Source organism: Anthonomus grandis, chromosome 5 (assembly GCF_022605725.1).
Source record: "Anthonomus grandis grandis chromosome 5, icAntGran1.3, whole genome shotgun sequence".
NCBI classification, from domain to species: domain Eukaryota; kingdom Metazoa; phylum Arthropoda; class Insecta; order Coleoptera; family Curculionidae; genus Anthonomus; species Anthonomus grandis.
Genome location: NC_065550.1, coordinates 15,132,760 through 15,148,834, shown reverse-complemented (window position 1 = coordinate 15,148,834; position 16,075 = coordinate 15,132,760).

Below are 16,075 nucleotides of genomic sequence, written 5' to 3'. Positions count from 1 at the left end.
ATTTGCAGTATTTTTATCCCTCTTTCTAGTTTTTCCTGATTATTCACAAGACTAATAATTGTTAAATTATAATCATCAATAAGTCTTCTTGATAATGAAATTTGTGAATTTACAGTTTTAATTAAATTGTCTCTATCTTTCTGTAATTTTGTTATTACACCATTATAATATTTCTCATCTGAAATCATCTGAATGACATCATCTGAATCAGGTGTATCAAATAACCATTTATTTACTTTACCCACTATATTAAATAGTTATCTTTTAATTCTATCATTAGGTTCAAGATTTAATAGTTTATCCTGTGTAATATTTATTAAATATTCTATTCTTAATATTAAATTGTGAGTAAGACCTATGAAACTTACAGGGTTTGAAGATTTTCCTTAATTAATTTGAATATCATATAATGTAAAATTCTTGTATTTTTTCATTACAAAGGGTTTGATCTTTTAAATTTATATTTAAATTAATTTTTCTTAAGTCAGTGAGACCTATTACTCCATCAAAGTAATCATGAAAATCAAAAAGAATAAAATCGATTTTATTATTAATTTCATATTCCGATAATAAAGGAATTCTAGCTTGATATTGAATATTTTTACTACCAATGGCTGTTCTAATTATATTTTTAGAATTGTAAGTACAATTTGGAAAATATTTTTCAGCAATTGATTGATCTGCACTATCAGATCTACCAGTATCAATCTTAGAACATTGAAAGGCTTTTGAATCTTGAACTTTGAAAGGCCTTTCAATGTTCTAAGACAATATCTCTGACTCCATAAATGTTTAAAACATCCGTATGATTGTGTGAGGCACCGTGTCAAAAGCTTTTGCAAGATCAAGAAAAGCTGTCAAAAATTTTTTTTCCACTATCAATGTGTTTTATTATTGTTCTTGTAAGCTTGAGAATAGCATCAGAAGTGCCATTCATAACCATTCCGTATAACCATTCCGAAATTGAATTTCCATATTGATTTTTTGATAGAATGTTTTTTATAGTTAAAAAGTTATAAAGTCTGTCTTCAAGGCATTTTTCGAAAATTTTTACAAAATTTGTTATTACACTAATTGGTCGAAAATTTTTTATTTTTGTTTTGTCACCTCTTTTGAAGATGAGAGTAACAACAGAAGTTTTAAAGCATTCAGGTACAGATCCCGTTTTAAATATAAGGTTGATTATATGATATGAACTAAAGGAGTAATGAAATAATTATAGTATTTTTTTATAATTTTTGTTTGTATTTCATCATAGCCAGGCGAGCAATCATTTTTAAGGGAATTAATATGTTTAATAATTTCAAGATTATCAACAGGCATTAAAAACATAAAACTCAATGAATTATATTCTATTTTAGAAGCAACAGTTGGCCACTGTCTGCACATATGCCAAAGAAATTATTGTTGTATACAATAAGTATGTAGTTTTATTTTATAAAGATACGTATTTTGTGGTATTTAATAAAAGACCATTTTTTATTAGTATTTTTAAAAGAAAATTTAACTGGGCAAATTTATTTAGACCTCCTCAAAAATGCAATATATTCTTCAATCGTCCAATCTTTGGAAAAATAAGTGGATGAAAATGGTGTTAGGATACTAAACGAAAATAATTTTTATTTCCAACAAGAGCCGTCGCACTACGCTTTGACAGTTCGACAGTGGCTTAATAAATGTTGCTGACAATGATATGTCACAAGATGGGAATTCCCATTTGATAAATCAAAGTTAGGTTAGCTAGGGGTGAGGAGGTGATTGACAGGAACTTTGTCAAATATAAAATTAAACATCCCCCTGTATATCTAAATTGACGTGTTTTTTTAAAGTTATTAAGGGTGGTTCATTTTGAAAGTACTGTATATCTATCTGTCTTATCTTGTATTCGATTTTTTAATTTTGAATAATTTACAGATATATTTAATATGGTTATAAGAGCAATTTACAATTATTATAAGTTTAATTTTATAAAAATAAAACAAGATTAACCTCATCTCAATTATACATTTTTTTATAATCTATATATGAAATAATCATGACAGAACAGTTTTTAGTTGTTTATATTCTGTATCTAAATGACATTGGAAGGACAAGAGGGTTAAATGTTTATTTGATAGAATCAATTATCTCAATTGTGAGTTTTCTTTTCGACATTTTTTTATCGGATACTAAAGCTCGATGGAAATGTGATACTTTATTACTAAGTATAAACGTTGCTAAAACATCTACAATTTGTTTACACAGTTTGACTTTTAAAGAAGGAAAATAAATTTAAATATCGCCCAATCAAATACCGACGGAATGTTTTTAAATTTTAAAAAGAAGTGAAAGATTATGCCATGCCTATTATTGTAAATTCTGATCGAAAACATCGCTGAGGACCAGAGTATCTCAAATTGAGAACGTTGGTAAATCGCATTTTCAAATAATTTTTATAGCTAATAAAATCATGGCACATATAAACCCAAATATACTCATACTCTGTAAATAAATAATGATGTTAAAAAACTTAATCTTTGTGGATTGGTAGCAAAACTTCATATAAAGTTCACAGCTTATGGTGTATTTAGTTTCCAAATTTTACGCTTCTGTGCATTCGAGAGTCCCCAACGTTTAGGGTGGAATTGCGTACAACGGATTAATTGGGCCCAACTTCTTTGATAAAAATATGAATCGCCATAATAATTTGAAAATGCTAAATACGGAATTTTTCCGAGTGCTGGGCACTATGGACCAATTTCTTGGTAGTCAAAAATTGCAAGGAATCCGAAAGGTTTATGAATGATTCATTAAAAAGATTGAACGATGCGCGGAGGTTGTTATAGACACATTGAAATAGCTTTTTTGTTATTGCTGATAACATTGTTTTTTGTCATTTACATTAAATTTGTTTAATATAACTTTTAATTTTTTATTTATTTTCTAATGATTTCTTTTATTCATGAATGGTGCACGACTTTTATTTTTAAGTGTTATGAATTCTCACATTTTAAATAATTAAAATTAAAAAATTTGATATCTCATAAAATAAGATGCTTTTGGTCATTAGAGCATAAGCAGGATTTTTTTGTGATAAATCTGAAGCATTAGTGAAGAATAACCTCATAAATGAAAATGTTTGCCCTCTTTGGGAGTTAGTCTGTGGACACGCTGTGTTTTCAATCTTAAGAGAAAAGATGCACTAAAGTCTTGGCAAGACGCTTGTGACAATCAAAAACCACTTTCAAATTGTGAAACTCAATTGGTTTCGATGAAAGTTCGTTTCCCAAAATATTTTAAACTCCCATAGGATAACCCATTTTATATGTGCCTAGGATGAATACAGGGTGTCCCAGCGAAAACGAAACAGAGGTATTTTTGGTATGAAAAAAAAATTTTTTTACAAAAATCTCGAACACGTCGATTTTATTTTCGAGGGGGACAACTTTTCCTTACCAAGGCACCCTCATACCAGTAACCCTCTTCGAGGGGGTGGGATCACCCCTAAAATCTTAAATAGAAAGAGGGGTCGTGTGATACCTTATTTTAAAGGTCTTTTAATTCTGAATATAACTGCCAAATTTGAAGTGGCTAAAATTTTTTATCCGGATATGACAGCTTGTCAAAATTGTAGAAACAGCGAAAATGAAAAAGGTATTTTGAACTCTGTTTTGGATAATATTTCTAAAAGAATAAGGAAGTCCTAATTTCAAAGGGGTCACTTATTAATTAAGAGGCCACCCTAATACCTGGAACCCTTTACGAGGGGTTGAAAGCACCCCTTAAATCTTAAATAGAAAAAGGGGTCGAGTCATTCCTTATTTTGAAGGCCTTTTTACTCTGAATTTAAATGGTGACTTCTGAGTGACTGATGGATGTCTTGTGGATATAAAAATAGCAAGAAATATCTTTACTGCCAGTAAAAGTGGAGAGATAAGAAATACCTACCCTTTTCCTTTTGTGTCTTTTAAATAAAACAAGTTTATTTAAATTACGTCAATTTATTAAATGTTCAAATTGTGCCCCGCCTACTTCCATGCAGGAATACAGGTGTTTCGTCATCACATGTTTGTAGTAATTATAATTATTAACTTTAATTTTCTCTTAATCAATACTTAGTGATACTTTAACTTTAATTTAATTCTTTACTTGTATTTAATATTTATGCATTCAAAAATACGCGTTTTGCTAATAACTTATTTAACTTTACATAATTTGCCTTACATCTTTTCCTTTTCCCACCTTTTGTATATTCCTGAACTATACACATCTTTCCTTATATTGAATACGAATGCGAAAAGAGTGGGAGAAAAGGAGAAGGTTATGCTAAGCTGTGAATTGAGTAGCAGCAATTCTGGCATTGACCGAAAACCGATTTGATCGATAAGTGTCGACACTGTTTTACGCGCGTATTTTTCGGTACGTGACCTACCACACCCATCCCCAAAATATCCAGGGTAAGTTACTTTATTTACTAAGTTACTTTCTATTTACGTTTACGAATCAGCAGGTGAGAGGTTTAGATTACCGGTTAAATTCGAATATTGAGTCAGTGAAACCTATGACTTAAGGGTTTTACTTAATTCCCTCGGGATATACATATTTCGAAGGAGTTGACCCATTTTATTGGTCCTTCGAGCCGGATAGGTTTTTTTTTTCTTACAGAATAAGACCGGGAATCTAACAGCCTTATCTGCTGATTTACTACATTTTTGAATGCATTTAACGACTCTTTTACTGTTTCTATTTTTTTACATTAGCCTGAGCTTATATTTTGTGGGATAATTTAATTATTAATTATTTACTACGTTTATCTATAGACAAATATATACATACATTTACATACTCTACTACATTATTTAAAATATAATAATTGCAATGGTCTTTTAATCTTATTACTACTCTTGATCCTGTGTGCTATTACATATATATATATATAATATATTTTTGTCGATACTTATTTTACGTACTTATGTACCTGCATACTTTTACAATACTATTAAATTTATTATAATTTTCTTTAAAAGATTTAAATACAAGCCAGATTCCAAGCACACTTGACCTTGGATTAATTTTTACGATTTGCAGCAAATTTGTGCGTTAAATTAAGCGGTATTTAGCCTGTTTACTTCAAATATTTTATCTTTTTATGAAATATCGAATACCACAAAAAAAAAGGTATTGGTCGCGTGTTTGAAGTATACAGGGGACTTTTCAAAGGATTCACGGAGAGGTTGCATAGTTAATATAGTTTTTATTTTCAAGTCTTTATTTATTTATTACTGTTTTCTTGGAATTTATTATGCCACCTAACGCCGATAAAGTTTTAAAAGCAAAAGCTTTGCGGCAAACGGCCATAAGTCAGCTTTCTTTAATTATAGAAGCTGCCCAAGCAGCAAAAAATGATGTGGCAGAGTTAAATTCCTTTAAAGTTAGATATAGATCTTTGCCCAAAATTAAAAAGGATTATGAAAAACACAACAATGCTCTTTTAGCCTTACATGCTTCTACTCCTGATCAATTATTACTCGAAGAAAAGGTTTCTCTTGATTTTATGAAAAGATGTCATGAAATAGACACCATTTTTTATGAACTGTTTGAATTGCCTTTGGAACAAAATGGTATTTTAGATACATCCCTTCATCCTATATTCACTGCGCACGATCACTACACTCATCATGATTACGATAATTTACCTAAATTGGCTATTCCTATGTTTGATGGCGACATTACTACTTTTCCTACTTTTCAACAAAGTTTCAATGTTATGGTTCACTCTAAAAAGCAATTAAGTAACATTTCCAAATTTAATTACCTGCTTGGCGCATTGAAGGGTCCTCCACGGGAGTTGATAGCAGATATTTTAATTACAAATGAAAATTATCCAATAGCCTATAATACTATTATCGAAAGATATAGTAACAGAAGATTACAAGCATTTACTCATTGGAAGTTAATCGAGGAATGTCCTCGAATGACATGTGATAACGCTGTGAGCTTAAGAATTATCTTAGACACTTTTGCTAAAAATCTTGCTGTTCTTAATAACTTAAAATTTGAAACAGGTCTTTGGGATTTTCCGATTACTTATTCTTTACTTTCCAAAATTCACCCTGCCACGCGCAAAGCATTTGAACAGCAACACGCATCAAATGATGTACCCAAATACGATGCTGTACGATTGTTTTTACAAAAACAATGTGTTGCTCTTGAAACTATAGAACTGGAAATGTCTCAAAACTCAAAGCCCTCTACATCTAAGCAACATTTCTCATTTACTAACCCTCGTATTTTGCATAATTTGAATAATAGACACAAACATAACTCTATTTTATTTTCGAATACCCAAAAACCTAATTTACTAAATACTTGTTTCTTATGCAAGGGTTCCCACGTGGTGTACAGATGTCCCACATTTCTCTCAAAACCTGTAAAAGAACGTTTTGATATAGTAAAAGCACAAAAGGCTTGTACTAATTGCCTTGCTACTTTTCATACTGCTAGATCTTGTTCTTCACAAAAACGATGCCGTATATGTTCCCTTGAACATCATACTTTACTTTGTTTTAAAACATGTGAACCTACAAATACTTCTGGAAATCAAGTTCCTTTGGATAATCCTCAAACATCAGATAATTCATTAACACCTAGATCTACCACTGCTTGTATGTTACTTAATGATCATGAGGTTTTATTATCTACTGTATTAATTAAAATCAAGGATGTCTTTAACAATTGGCATACTTGTAGGGCTGTCCTTGACGGAGGTGCTCAATCAAGCTTCATTTCCAGGAATTATGCGAATAAATTACTTTTACCTACATCTAACATTTCTATGTCTTTGCATGGACTCGATGGTATGTACTCAACTGCCAAAAAAGGTGTGAATTGCAGTGTCTCTTCACTTTACGATAATAATCAATCCTTTAATTTTGAAGCTATTATTATTGATAAAATTTGCAATGATATGCCGTCAATCTCATTTTCAAAAGAACATTTTACTATTCCATCGGAGCTAAACTTAGCTGATCCATATTTCTTTAAAAAATCATCTATAGATCTTTTGCTTGGAAACGATATTTTCCCGTACATTTTGCAAGATGGAAAAATAGAAAATGGGCCTAATCAACCAGTCTTATTAAATACCTGCTTTGGTTGGACTGTAACTGGTAAAACATCTTATACATCTACTGATAAAATCGTTCGTACCTTTTGTATTACTATTTCAAATTTGGACACTATAAACAAAACCTTACAAAAATTTTGGCAGATTGAGGAAGTACCGGAAGTCAGTGTTAAATCAAAAGACGATGAATATTGTGAAAAATATTTTTTAAATACCACTTATCGAACACCTTCGGGTAGATACGTGGTCTCTTTACCGTTCAAAATTACTGCTCCAGATTTTGGAGATACATATACCGTTGCTCTCCGCAGATTTTTATCTTTAGAAAAAAGATTTGCTCAGAATCCTCAGTTTTTTATTTCTTATTCTACAATTGTACAGGAATACATAGATCATAATCACATGCAACTTGTACAAAAACCTTCTTTACTTAACATGCATAATTACTTTTATATCAGTCATCATGCTGTCTTTAAAAATGATTCAACTTCAACTCCAATACGCATTGTCTATGATGCAAGTAGTCACGCAAATCAAAAAATTTCATTAAATCAAGCACTACATACTGGTCCTAAGCTTCAGAGGGATCTTGTAAATATTTTATTAAATTTCAGATTACATAATTATGTTTTTACTTGCGACTTGAAACAAATGTTTAGAAATATTTTGATAACTCCTAAAGATCGTGATTTTCAAAGGGTACTATGGCGTTTTTCTCCCAATGACCCCATTTCCGATTACCAATTAAATACAGTTACATTTGGGGTTGTTTGTAGTCCATTTTTAGCTATTAGAACCTTAATAAAACTTGCTGATGATTACAATGATTTGCCCATAGCTTCAAATATTCTAAAAACGTCGACCTATGTTGACGACGTAACCGGAGGTTCAAACACACCCTACGAATTAATCTCTATAAAAAATCAACTTAACGATCTTTTACTTAGAGGAGGGTTTGAAGCCCGAAAATGGGCTAGCAATTGTCCTGATTTGTTAAAAGAATTACCTTTAAATCATGTGGCTCACGATATTTCTTTTGATAAAGATGACACAACTATTTTAAAAATTTTAGGTTTAAAGTGGGATCCTAGACAGGATTGCTTTTACTATACATTTTCAGTTGAAAATAACCACTGTACCAAAAGAATTTTATTAAGTACTTGCGCCAGAATATTCGATGTTTGCGGTTTTCTAACCCCTATTACAATCTTTATAAAGCTACTCATTAAATCTCTATGGTTGTCGGGTATAGACTGGGATGAAAAACCACCAGTAGAAATCACTAATAAATGGGAAAAATTTAAAGCAGATTTAACCCTTTTAAATACACTAAAAATTCCTCGTTTGATAAAAATAACAGAGTCAAATGCATATGAATTAATTGGCTTTTGTGATGCCTCAGAGAAGGCATATTGCGGAGTGGTTTACATACGAACTTTACACTCTGATAATATATATAGAACGTATTTAGTTTGTGGAAAATCAAAGGTTAGTCCTTTAAAAACTCTAAGTCTAGCAAGATTAGAGCTTTTGGGTGCTGTATTGCTAAGCAAACTCATGCATTTTATTTTACATACTTATTCACACAAGTTACAATTTTCTAACACATTTGCTTTTACTGATAGTTCTGTTGTATTGCATTGGATAAAAGGTTCACCACACCAATGGCAAACTTTTGTAAGCAATAGAGTTTCATACATTCAGGAAAAATTATCGCCTGAGGTTTGGCGCCATGTCCCATCAGAATTAAATCCAGCTGACTGCGGTAGCCGTGGTATGTTTCTGTCAGAGCTTGCTAATTTTTCATTGTGGTGGAATGGCCCTGATTTTTTATTTGATCATTGTAACACATGGAATTTTTCTAAAATAGTAATTCCCATAGATTTAAATTTAGAAAAAAGGAAAATTATACTTTCTTCTTTAGTACAAAAAAATGATGAACTTACCGATTTTGACTATTTATTTGATAAGTTTAATTCCTTACATAAAATAAAACGAATTATTGCTTACTTTTTGCGTGGTGTCAAATTATTTCGTAATATTAGAAATAAATCTTATCACCCTCAATTAAATCAATATTCTTGTTTCACTCTAAAGGAATTGAACAATGCTTTGTTGTTTCTTACAAAATATGTACAAAATAAATACTTTTTTTCTGAGATTGCGCTAATAAAAAATAAACAGCCTCTTCCAAAATATTTACAAAAATTAAAGCCCTTTCTTGATGAGCAGGGTCTTTTACGAGTAGGTGGCAGGTTATGTAATTCTTACTCACTATGTTATGATAGTAAATTTCCTTTACTACTGCCTTCAAATGCTAAATTAACACGTTTGTTGATTTTTGATCTACACATTACATATTTACATTGTGGTATACAAACCACCCAGCACTTTCTATTTCAACATTTTTGGATCATTTCTGCCAAGAAAATTATACGTGAAGTTATTCGAAAATGTCATACATGCTGGAAAATAAATCCAAAACCATATACACCCCCTATGGGAAATCTTCCAAGTTTTAGAATTTCAGAAATTCCTAAGGCTTTTACAAATACAGGCTTAGACTTATGTGGACCTTTTGATATTACTATGGGTCGGCTAAGGGGTGCTAAAATTTACAAAGCTTATGTATGTCTCTTCATCTGTACAAATACTAAATGTTTGCATCTGGAGTTATTATCGGATCTTACCTCAGAAGCCCTTTTGGCAGGTCTCCGTCGTTTTATTGCACGACGAGGAAAAGTCTTAAATTTGTATTCCGATTGCGGTACCAATTTTGTTGGTAGCGATAAATATCTGCGGCAAATATTTTCCAATTGTGCGAAAGCTGAAGCGATAGCGTGGCATTTCAACCCTCCAGCTGCTCCTCACATGGGCGGAATTTGGGAGGCAAATATTAAATCTGTAAAGTCGCATCTAATAAGAATTGTTGGTACTCAAAGATTAACGTACGAAGAATTTAACACTGTACTTGTACAAATAGAGGGAGTTCTTAATTCTAGACCACTTTGTCCAATAAGTTCTGATCCCTCTGACCTGGCAGTACTTACGCCTGGTCATTTTTTAACTATGCAACCTCTTAGTGCTTTACCTGACCCTGATTTTACGAATCATAATATAAATCGACTTTCACGCTGGCAACTCTTACAACGCATGCATCGCGATTTTTGGAATCGTTGGCACAGAGAATACCTGCACACTCTGCAACAAAGAGCCAAATGGTTAGATCCTATCGGCGAGGTTGAAATAGGCACCATGGTGGTGATAAAAAATGAGAATCTACATCCATTACAGTGGCTCCTAGGGCGGATCGTGGAGTTGTTACCTGGGCGCGATAATGTACCGCGGGTTGCTGTAGTGAAAACTACTAAGGGTAATTTTAAGAGACCATTGGTCAAATTGTGCCCTTTACCTTTACAATAATTTTTTTTTTTGCTCGAATGAAAACCCAGTGTTTTCATGGGCGTGGGGATGTTTCGTCATCACATGTTTGTAGTAATTATAATTATTAACTTTAATTTTCTCTTAATCAATACTTAGTGATACTTTAACTTTAATTTAATTCTTTACTTGTATTTAATATTTATGCATTCAAAAATACGCGTTTTGCTAATAACTTATTTAACTTTACATAATTTGCCTTACATCTTTTCCTTTTCCCACCTTTTGTATATTCCTGAACTATACACATCTTTCCTTATATTGAATACGAATGCGAAAAGAGTGGGAGAAAAGGAGAAGGTTATGCTAAGCTGTGAATTGAGTAGCAGCAATTCTGGCATTGACCGAAAACCGATTTGATCGATAAGTGTCGACACTGTTTTACGCGCGTATTTTTCGGTACGTGACCTACCACACCCATCCCCAAAATATCCAGGGTAAGTTACTTTATTTACTAAGTTACTTTCTATTTACGTTTACGAATCAGCAGGTGAGAGGTTTAGATTACCGGTTAAATTCGAATATTGAGTCAGTGAAACCTATGACTTAAGGGTTTTACTTAATTCCCTCGGGATATACATATTTCGAAGGAGTTTACCCAACAGGTTTTGCTCAAAACGATGCCTGACGTTTTGTAGAACTTCAGGTGTTATCATCTGACACTCATTTATAATTTTCTGGCGTAAGTCTTCTAGGGTGTCTGGTTGGGTAGCGTAAACTTTTGTTTTTAAATGCCCCCATAAAAAAAATCTAATGGGGTTAAATCGGGTGACCTAGCTGGCCATTCCATAAAAGGTCCTCTCCTTCCAATCCAACGATCAGGAAATATCTCATCAAGATATTGCCTCACACCAGCAGCATAATGTGGAGGCGCTCCGTCTTGTTGGAAAACGACTTGATCATCATCAGAATGATTTCCGCCTTCCATTATTTTTACTATTCTTGGATATACGGCATTTTCCAAGAGATCTCGGTACATTTCTCCATTCAAATTTCCGGGCAGAAAAAACGGACCAACAATGGAGCCGCCCAAGATTCCCGCCCAAACATTTAACTTCTCAGGGAACTGGGTATGAACTTCACGAAACTGGCCCGGATTTGCATTTGACCAGTAGCGGCAGTTATGACGATTTACGTTGCCATTAAGAAAAAAAGTACATTCATCTGAAAAGCAAATGTTGTAAATAAGACGCGGATTAACAGTTATGATATCACTAAGCGATTCACAAAATTGCACTCGTCTGTCAAAATCGTCCTCATTCAGTTCTTGCACCAGATGAATTTTGTAAGCATGGAATTTATTATGCTTAAGTATCCTATGAACACTACTTTTGCTTACTCCTGTACTCGTCGCCAATTTTCTGACACTTATTCCTGGCTCGGCATGAAGTTGACCTAGGACAGTTATTTGTATTGCTTCATTGACAACAACAGCATTTTGAACCTCACGCTTTTTATTTAAGACACTGCCAGATTCCCTAAATTTAGCAACTATTTCTAGAACGTATTTTCTGTTGACTCGTTTTTCTGGATGAAGGTCATTAAATTCTTGTACCGTTCTATTGGCACAATTGTTATGCCGAAAGAAAAACTCTATCATCTCAACCCTCTCTGCAGTAGAATAAACCATTGCTAACAGTGTTTCAACACGTAAAAGACTGGGTAATAATTTAAAACTATTTAAATAAATGCTGCTTTATGAAAAAAGTACCAATGATATTTAGCAAGCTAAATAAATTCTTCAGATACTTGTGTTTGCATTTTATTTGGTATTTTGTTTTTATTTATGATATGCTGATAAGGTGTAATAACAATAATATTAACAATAGTAATACATTTTTAATCATGTATTAATGATCCAATAAAAAAAATTGTAAGAAAGGGTTTCAGGCATAAAGGTTTATTTAAAGCATTTTTTCCAGAATTTTATTTGGCTTTCATATCCAGAAGAAATCCATCAGTCACTCAGAAGTCACCATTTAAATTTAAAGTGAAAACGCTTTCAACATAAGGTATAACACGATCCCTCTTTCTGTTTAAGATTTAAGGGGTGCTTTCAACCCCTCGTAAAGGATTCCAGGTATTAGGTGGCCTCTTAATTAATAAGTGACCCCTTCGAAAATACGATTTCCTTGTTCTTTTAAAAATATTATCCAAAAAAGAGTCCATAATACCTTTTTCATTTTCGCTGTTTCCGCAATTTTGACAAGCTGTTTTATCCAGAGAAAAAATTTTAGCCACTTCAAATTTGGCAGTTATATTCAGAATTAAAAGACCTTTAAAATAAGGTATCATACGACCCCTCTTTCTATTTAGGATTTTAGGGGTGATTCCACCCCCTCGAAGGGGGTTGCTTTGGTAAGGAAAAGTTGTCCCCCTCAAAAATAAAATCGACGTGTCCGAGATTTTAAAAAAAAAAAATTTTTTTCATACCGAAAATAGCTCTGTTTCGTTTTCGCTGGGACACCCTGTATAATAATCTATTTATAGAGCTTTTAAACCAGGCTAGGTGTAATAAATAGGTCGCTGTAACCTCCGGCGTTCTTGACATTGCTGGCAGCCGATCGGACCCTAGTTTCACAAAAATTTATAACAGACTTCCATAAACTACCTTTCTGTGCCTATTCCAATTTCGAAAAAATACAATTAATTTTAAAAATCACTCAGATTTTCAGTAAATGTTATTGTCATATTCATCTTTTTAAATTTACTTATTAATTCCTTTTCCACCTCCAGCCTCCTCCACGGTATTGACCTATCTGTTGTGTGTATTTTTTTATTTCTAATATTTTACTTTTAAAGTTTAATTAGTAGGTACATTCTTCAGGTCTGCTAAATATTAATAGCATTTCCAACCTTCAATAGCATCCCTGCGTTTACGCACATCTGCATTGATTGTTTTTTTAAACTCAATGTATATGGGGAATTTAATGTTTGAAAAAGTGTTTACCCCTTTAAAAAAGGTATTGACCCCATTATCATGCGTTTTACTCGTGGTATTAAAGTGGATTTTTTAAATTTAAAAATACAACACCAATATACCTGTATTTATAGGTATTTTTAAGCCTTTATTATTCCACTAATGAAGTTATAAGCTTAGTATCAATAGGTAACATTTTAGTCGAGCATCATATTGAGCAGAAAAATGGGTGATGCTCATTCTGCCAAATATGGTAGTTGGTTTGCTAGGCTCCCCTTCCTAGACTTGCGGAAATTGCATTTTAAGGCTTTTGAAATATACATAATTATGTTGGTTTGGACACACCTGTACTTTTTGGTTTCACGTTTTTAAATATTTTAAAAGCATTGAGATATGCTTGTAAATAAATGATATGTTTAAGATAACACTTTTAATAATAAATTATATATTTAGCTCAAATATATCCAGGCATTTTTCCTTTTAAGAACCACTTTATCTTATATTATTTATCATGTGTTACTTTGGGTAAGTTCCGTAACCTAATCTTGGTGAATCGTCGGTTAGAAGCGGTATTTTTACGGTTCCTGAAAATATCGGTTTAAAATGGAACCAGAGCGGTTTCTTGTTGGTCTTGTTTTCGTTTGTTATAGGTACCTGTTATTATTTATAATACCCATACTAAATACAAATGCTGTTGGTATATTTGAGCTCTTGCTCCTAAGCAGTGATGAGAGCTCTAGTAGCAGGGATGGTGAACAAATGCATCCTGTGCGTAAGTGTTAAAAAATGGAGGTTTGTACCGTTTTAAAAAAATATATAAATACCTACCTATATTATATCAAAATTAAGTCCTGGATTTGAATTCCATTCAAGTATATTGAATGCAATGAATTGAATGAAACATTCAAATGATCAGATTTTATATACAGGAAAAAACCATGAAAAAATGAAACCAAAATATAATATAACCTACAAATACAGGATTTCCGGATGTCGTAGATTAAACTCAGAATAAATACGTTTAATCCACGACATCCGTAGGAATAACCGAAGGTACCGAAAAAAATTATCGGTCGTAAATTGTATAGTTATGGAATGGTAATCCGCACAACCGGAGGAACCGGTTAAGTTACGGAACTTACCCTTTACTGTAACCGTTGATTGAATATATACCCAAATATTCAATTAACGCTGTAACGATATTGACAACGTCGAGAATAATATCAGCTGTTCTTTTCTTTGTCACTCCGGAATCTCGGTGGGGCAAGCGTGCATACCGCACGATATCTCTGGAGGCACGAGGAAGGTTAGTGAAACTAGTGACTATAAAAGGAGTCCTCGCCGCCAGGAGGCCAGTTCAAATCGAAACATTGGCGCGATTTTTAAATCGACACTGCATTTATTTGCTATTCTTTAAGTAAATAAATATTTCTAGTAGTCTAAAGTGATCGTGTTTAGTATATACGTGTAAAATAAATCATTGACAATTTTTGTACATCAAGTGTTTTAATTCGCATCTAACGAATAAGTAAAAACGCTGCATTATATTAGTTTTCATGACACAAAAGGTGTCTCCAAAGTTATGCGTTATCACCAGTCGTTCCTCGATATACTGCTTTTTTTTAATTTGCTTATGCAGTGCTTTCATTTCAAAACAAACCACTCTTAATAACTTTCTTAAACAAAATCACGTTAAATTAAATTTCTCATTTAAAAGATCGAATTGCTCGAAAATGTTGAGGTATTTTAAAATAGGCTTTATTATTGCCCCGCCATACTGACGGACATTTCGGGCATTTATAAAAATAAATTCCTTGAATTGAATAAGTCGTTTTAAAAATCTTATTTTTAAATATACCTTTTTACAAATCTGAATTACTCGTAGAAAGAAGCTCGTTTACACCTTTCCATAAAAGTTAACTGCCATAATAGCCATCTTTCGACGTTAAAGGGAATTTGCTTTTACACCCTTTTTGTGTTTGATTAATAGTTATGCGTAGGAAGTTATTATCTTAATTTCCACTTTTGCCTAAAAGTTATTGATAGTAAATTATGTTTCCTATTTGGCCCTGATTAAGGGTTCCTGAGATATACAGGGTGTTCCGATGTTCATGTTACAAACGTCTAGGGTAGATAAAAAACGTCAAAAGGATCTCGCTGGCGGATGTTTATTTAACTAAGTAAGAATACAACATTCTCGCATCGCTTAAGAGGTAACTAAAACCAAACTTTCTATAAGCTTGATATATAGAGACGATAATTATAGTAAATCATATTCTGAAAATATCAGGAGGAATTTTTTTCAAGAAAATATTGATTAGTTGACCACCTTGTAATAAACAGATCAGAAATATCATTTTTTTCAAAAAATGTAGCATAAAACTTGTAAACTAGCGTAAAACTTTATCGTTTTTATTCATTTTAGATTCCAACCTTACTCTGCATTTACTCATGCGATTCGGCGAAAAGAGCCCAAGAGCGTTGCATAAGTGCCGCAAAATATGCTGAAAGATCTTTTTCAGAGGAATCGGCTTATCTACTAGAGCTTAAGTACCTTACATATAAATTGCAGAGTTTAAGCAAGGATTTTTCAGCTGGAGGATTTTTTA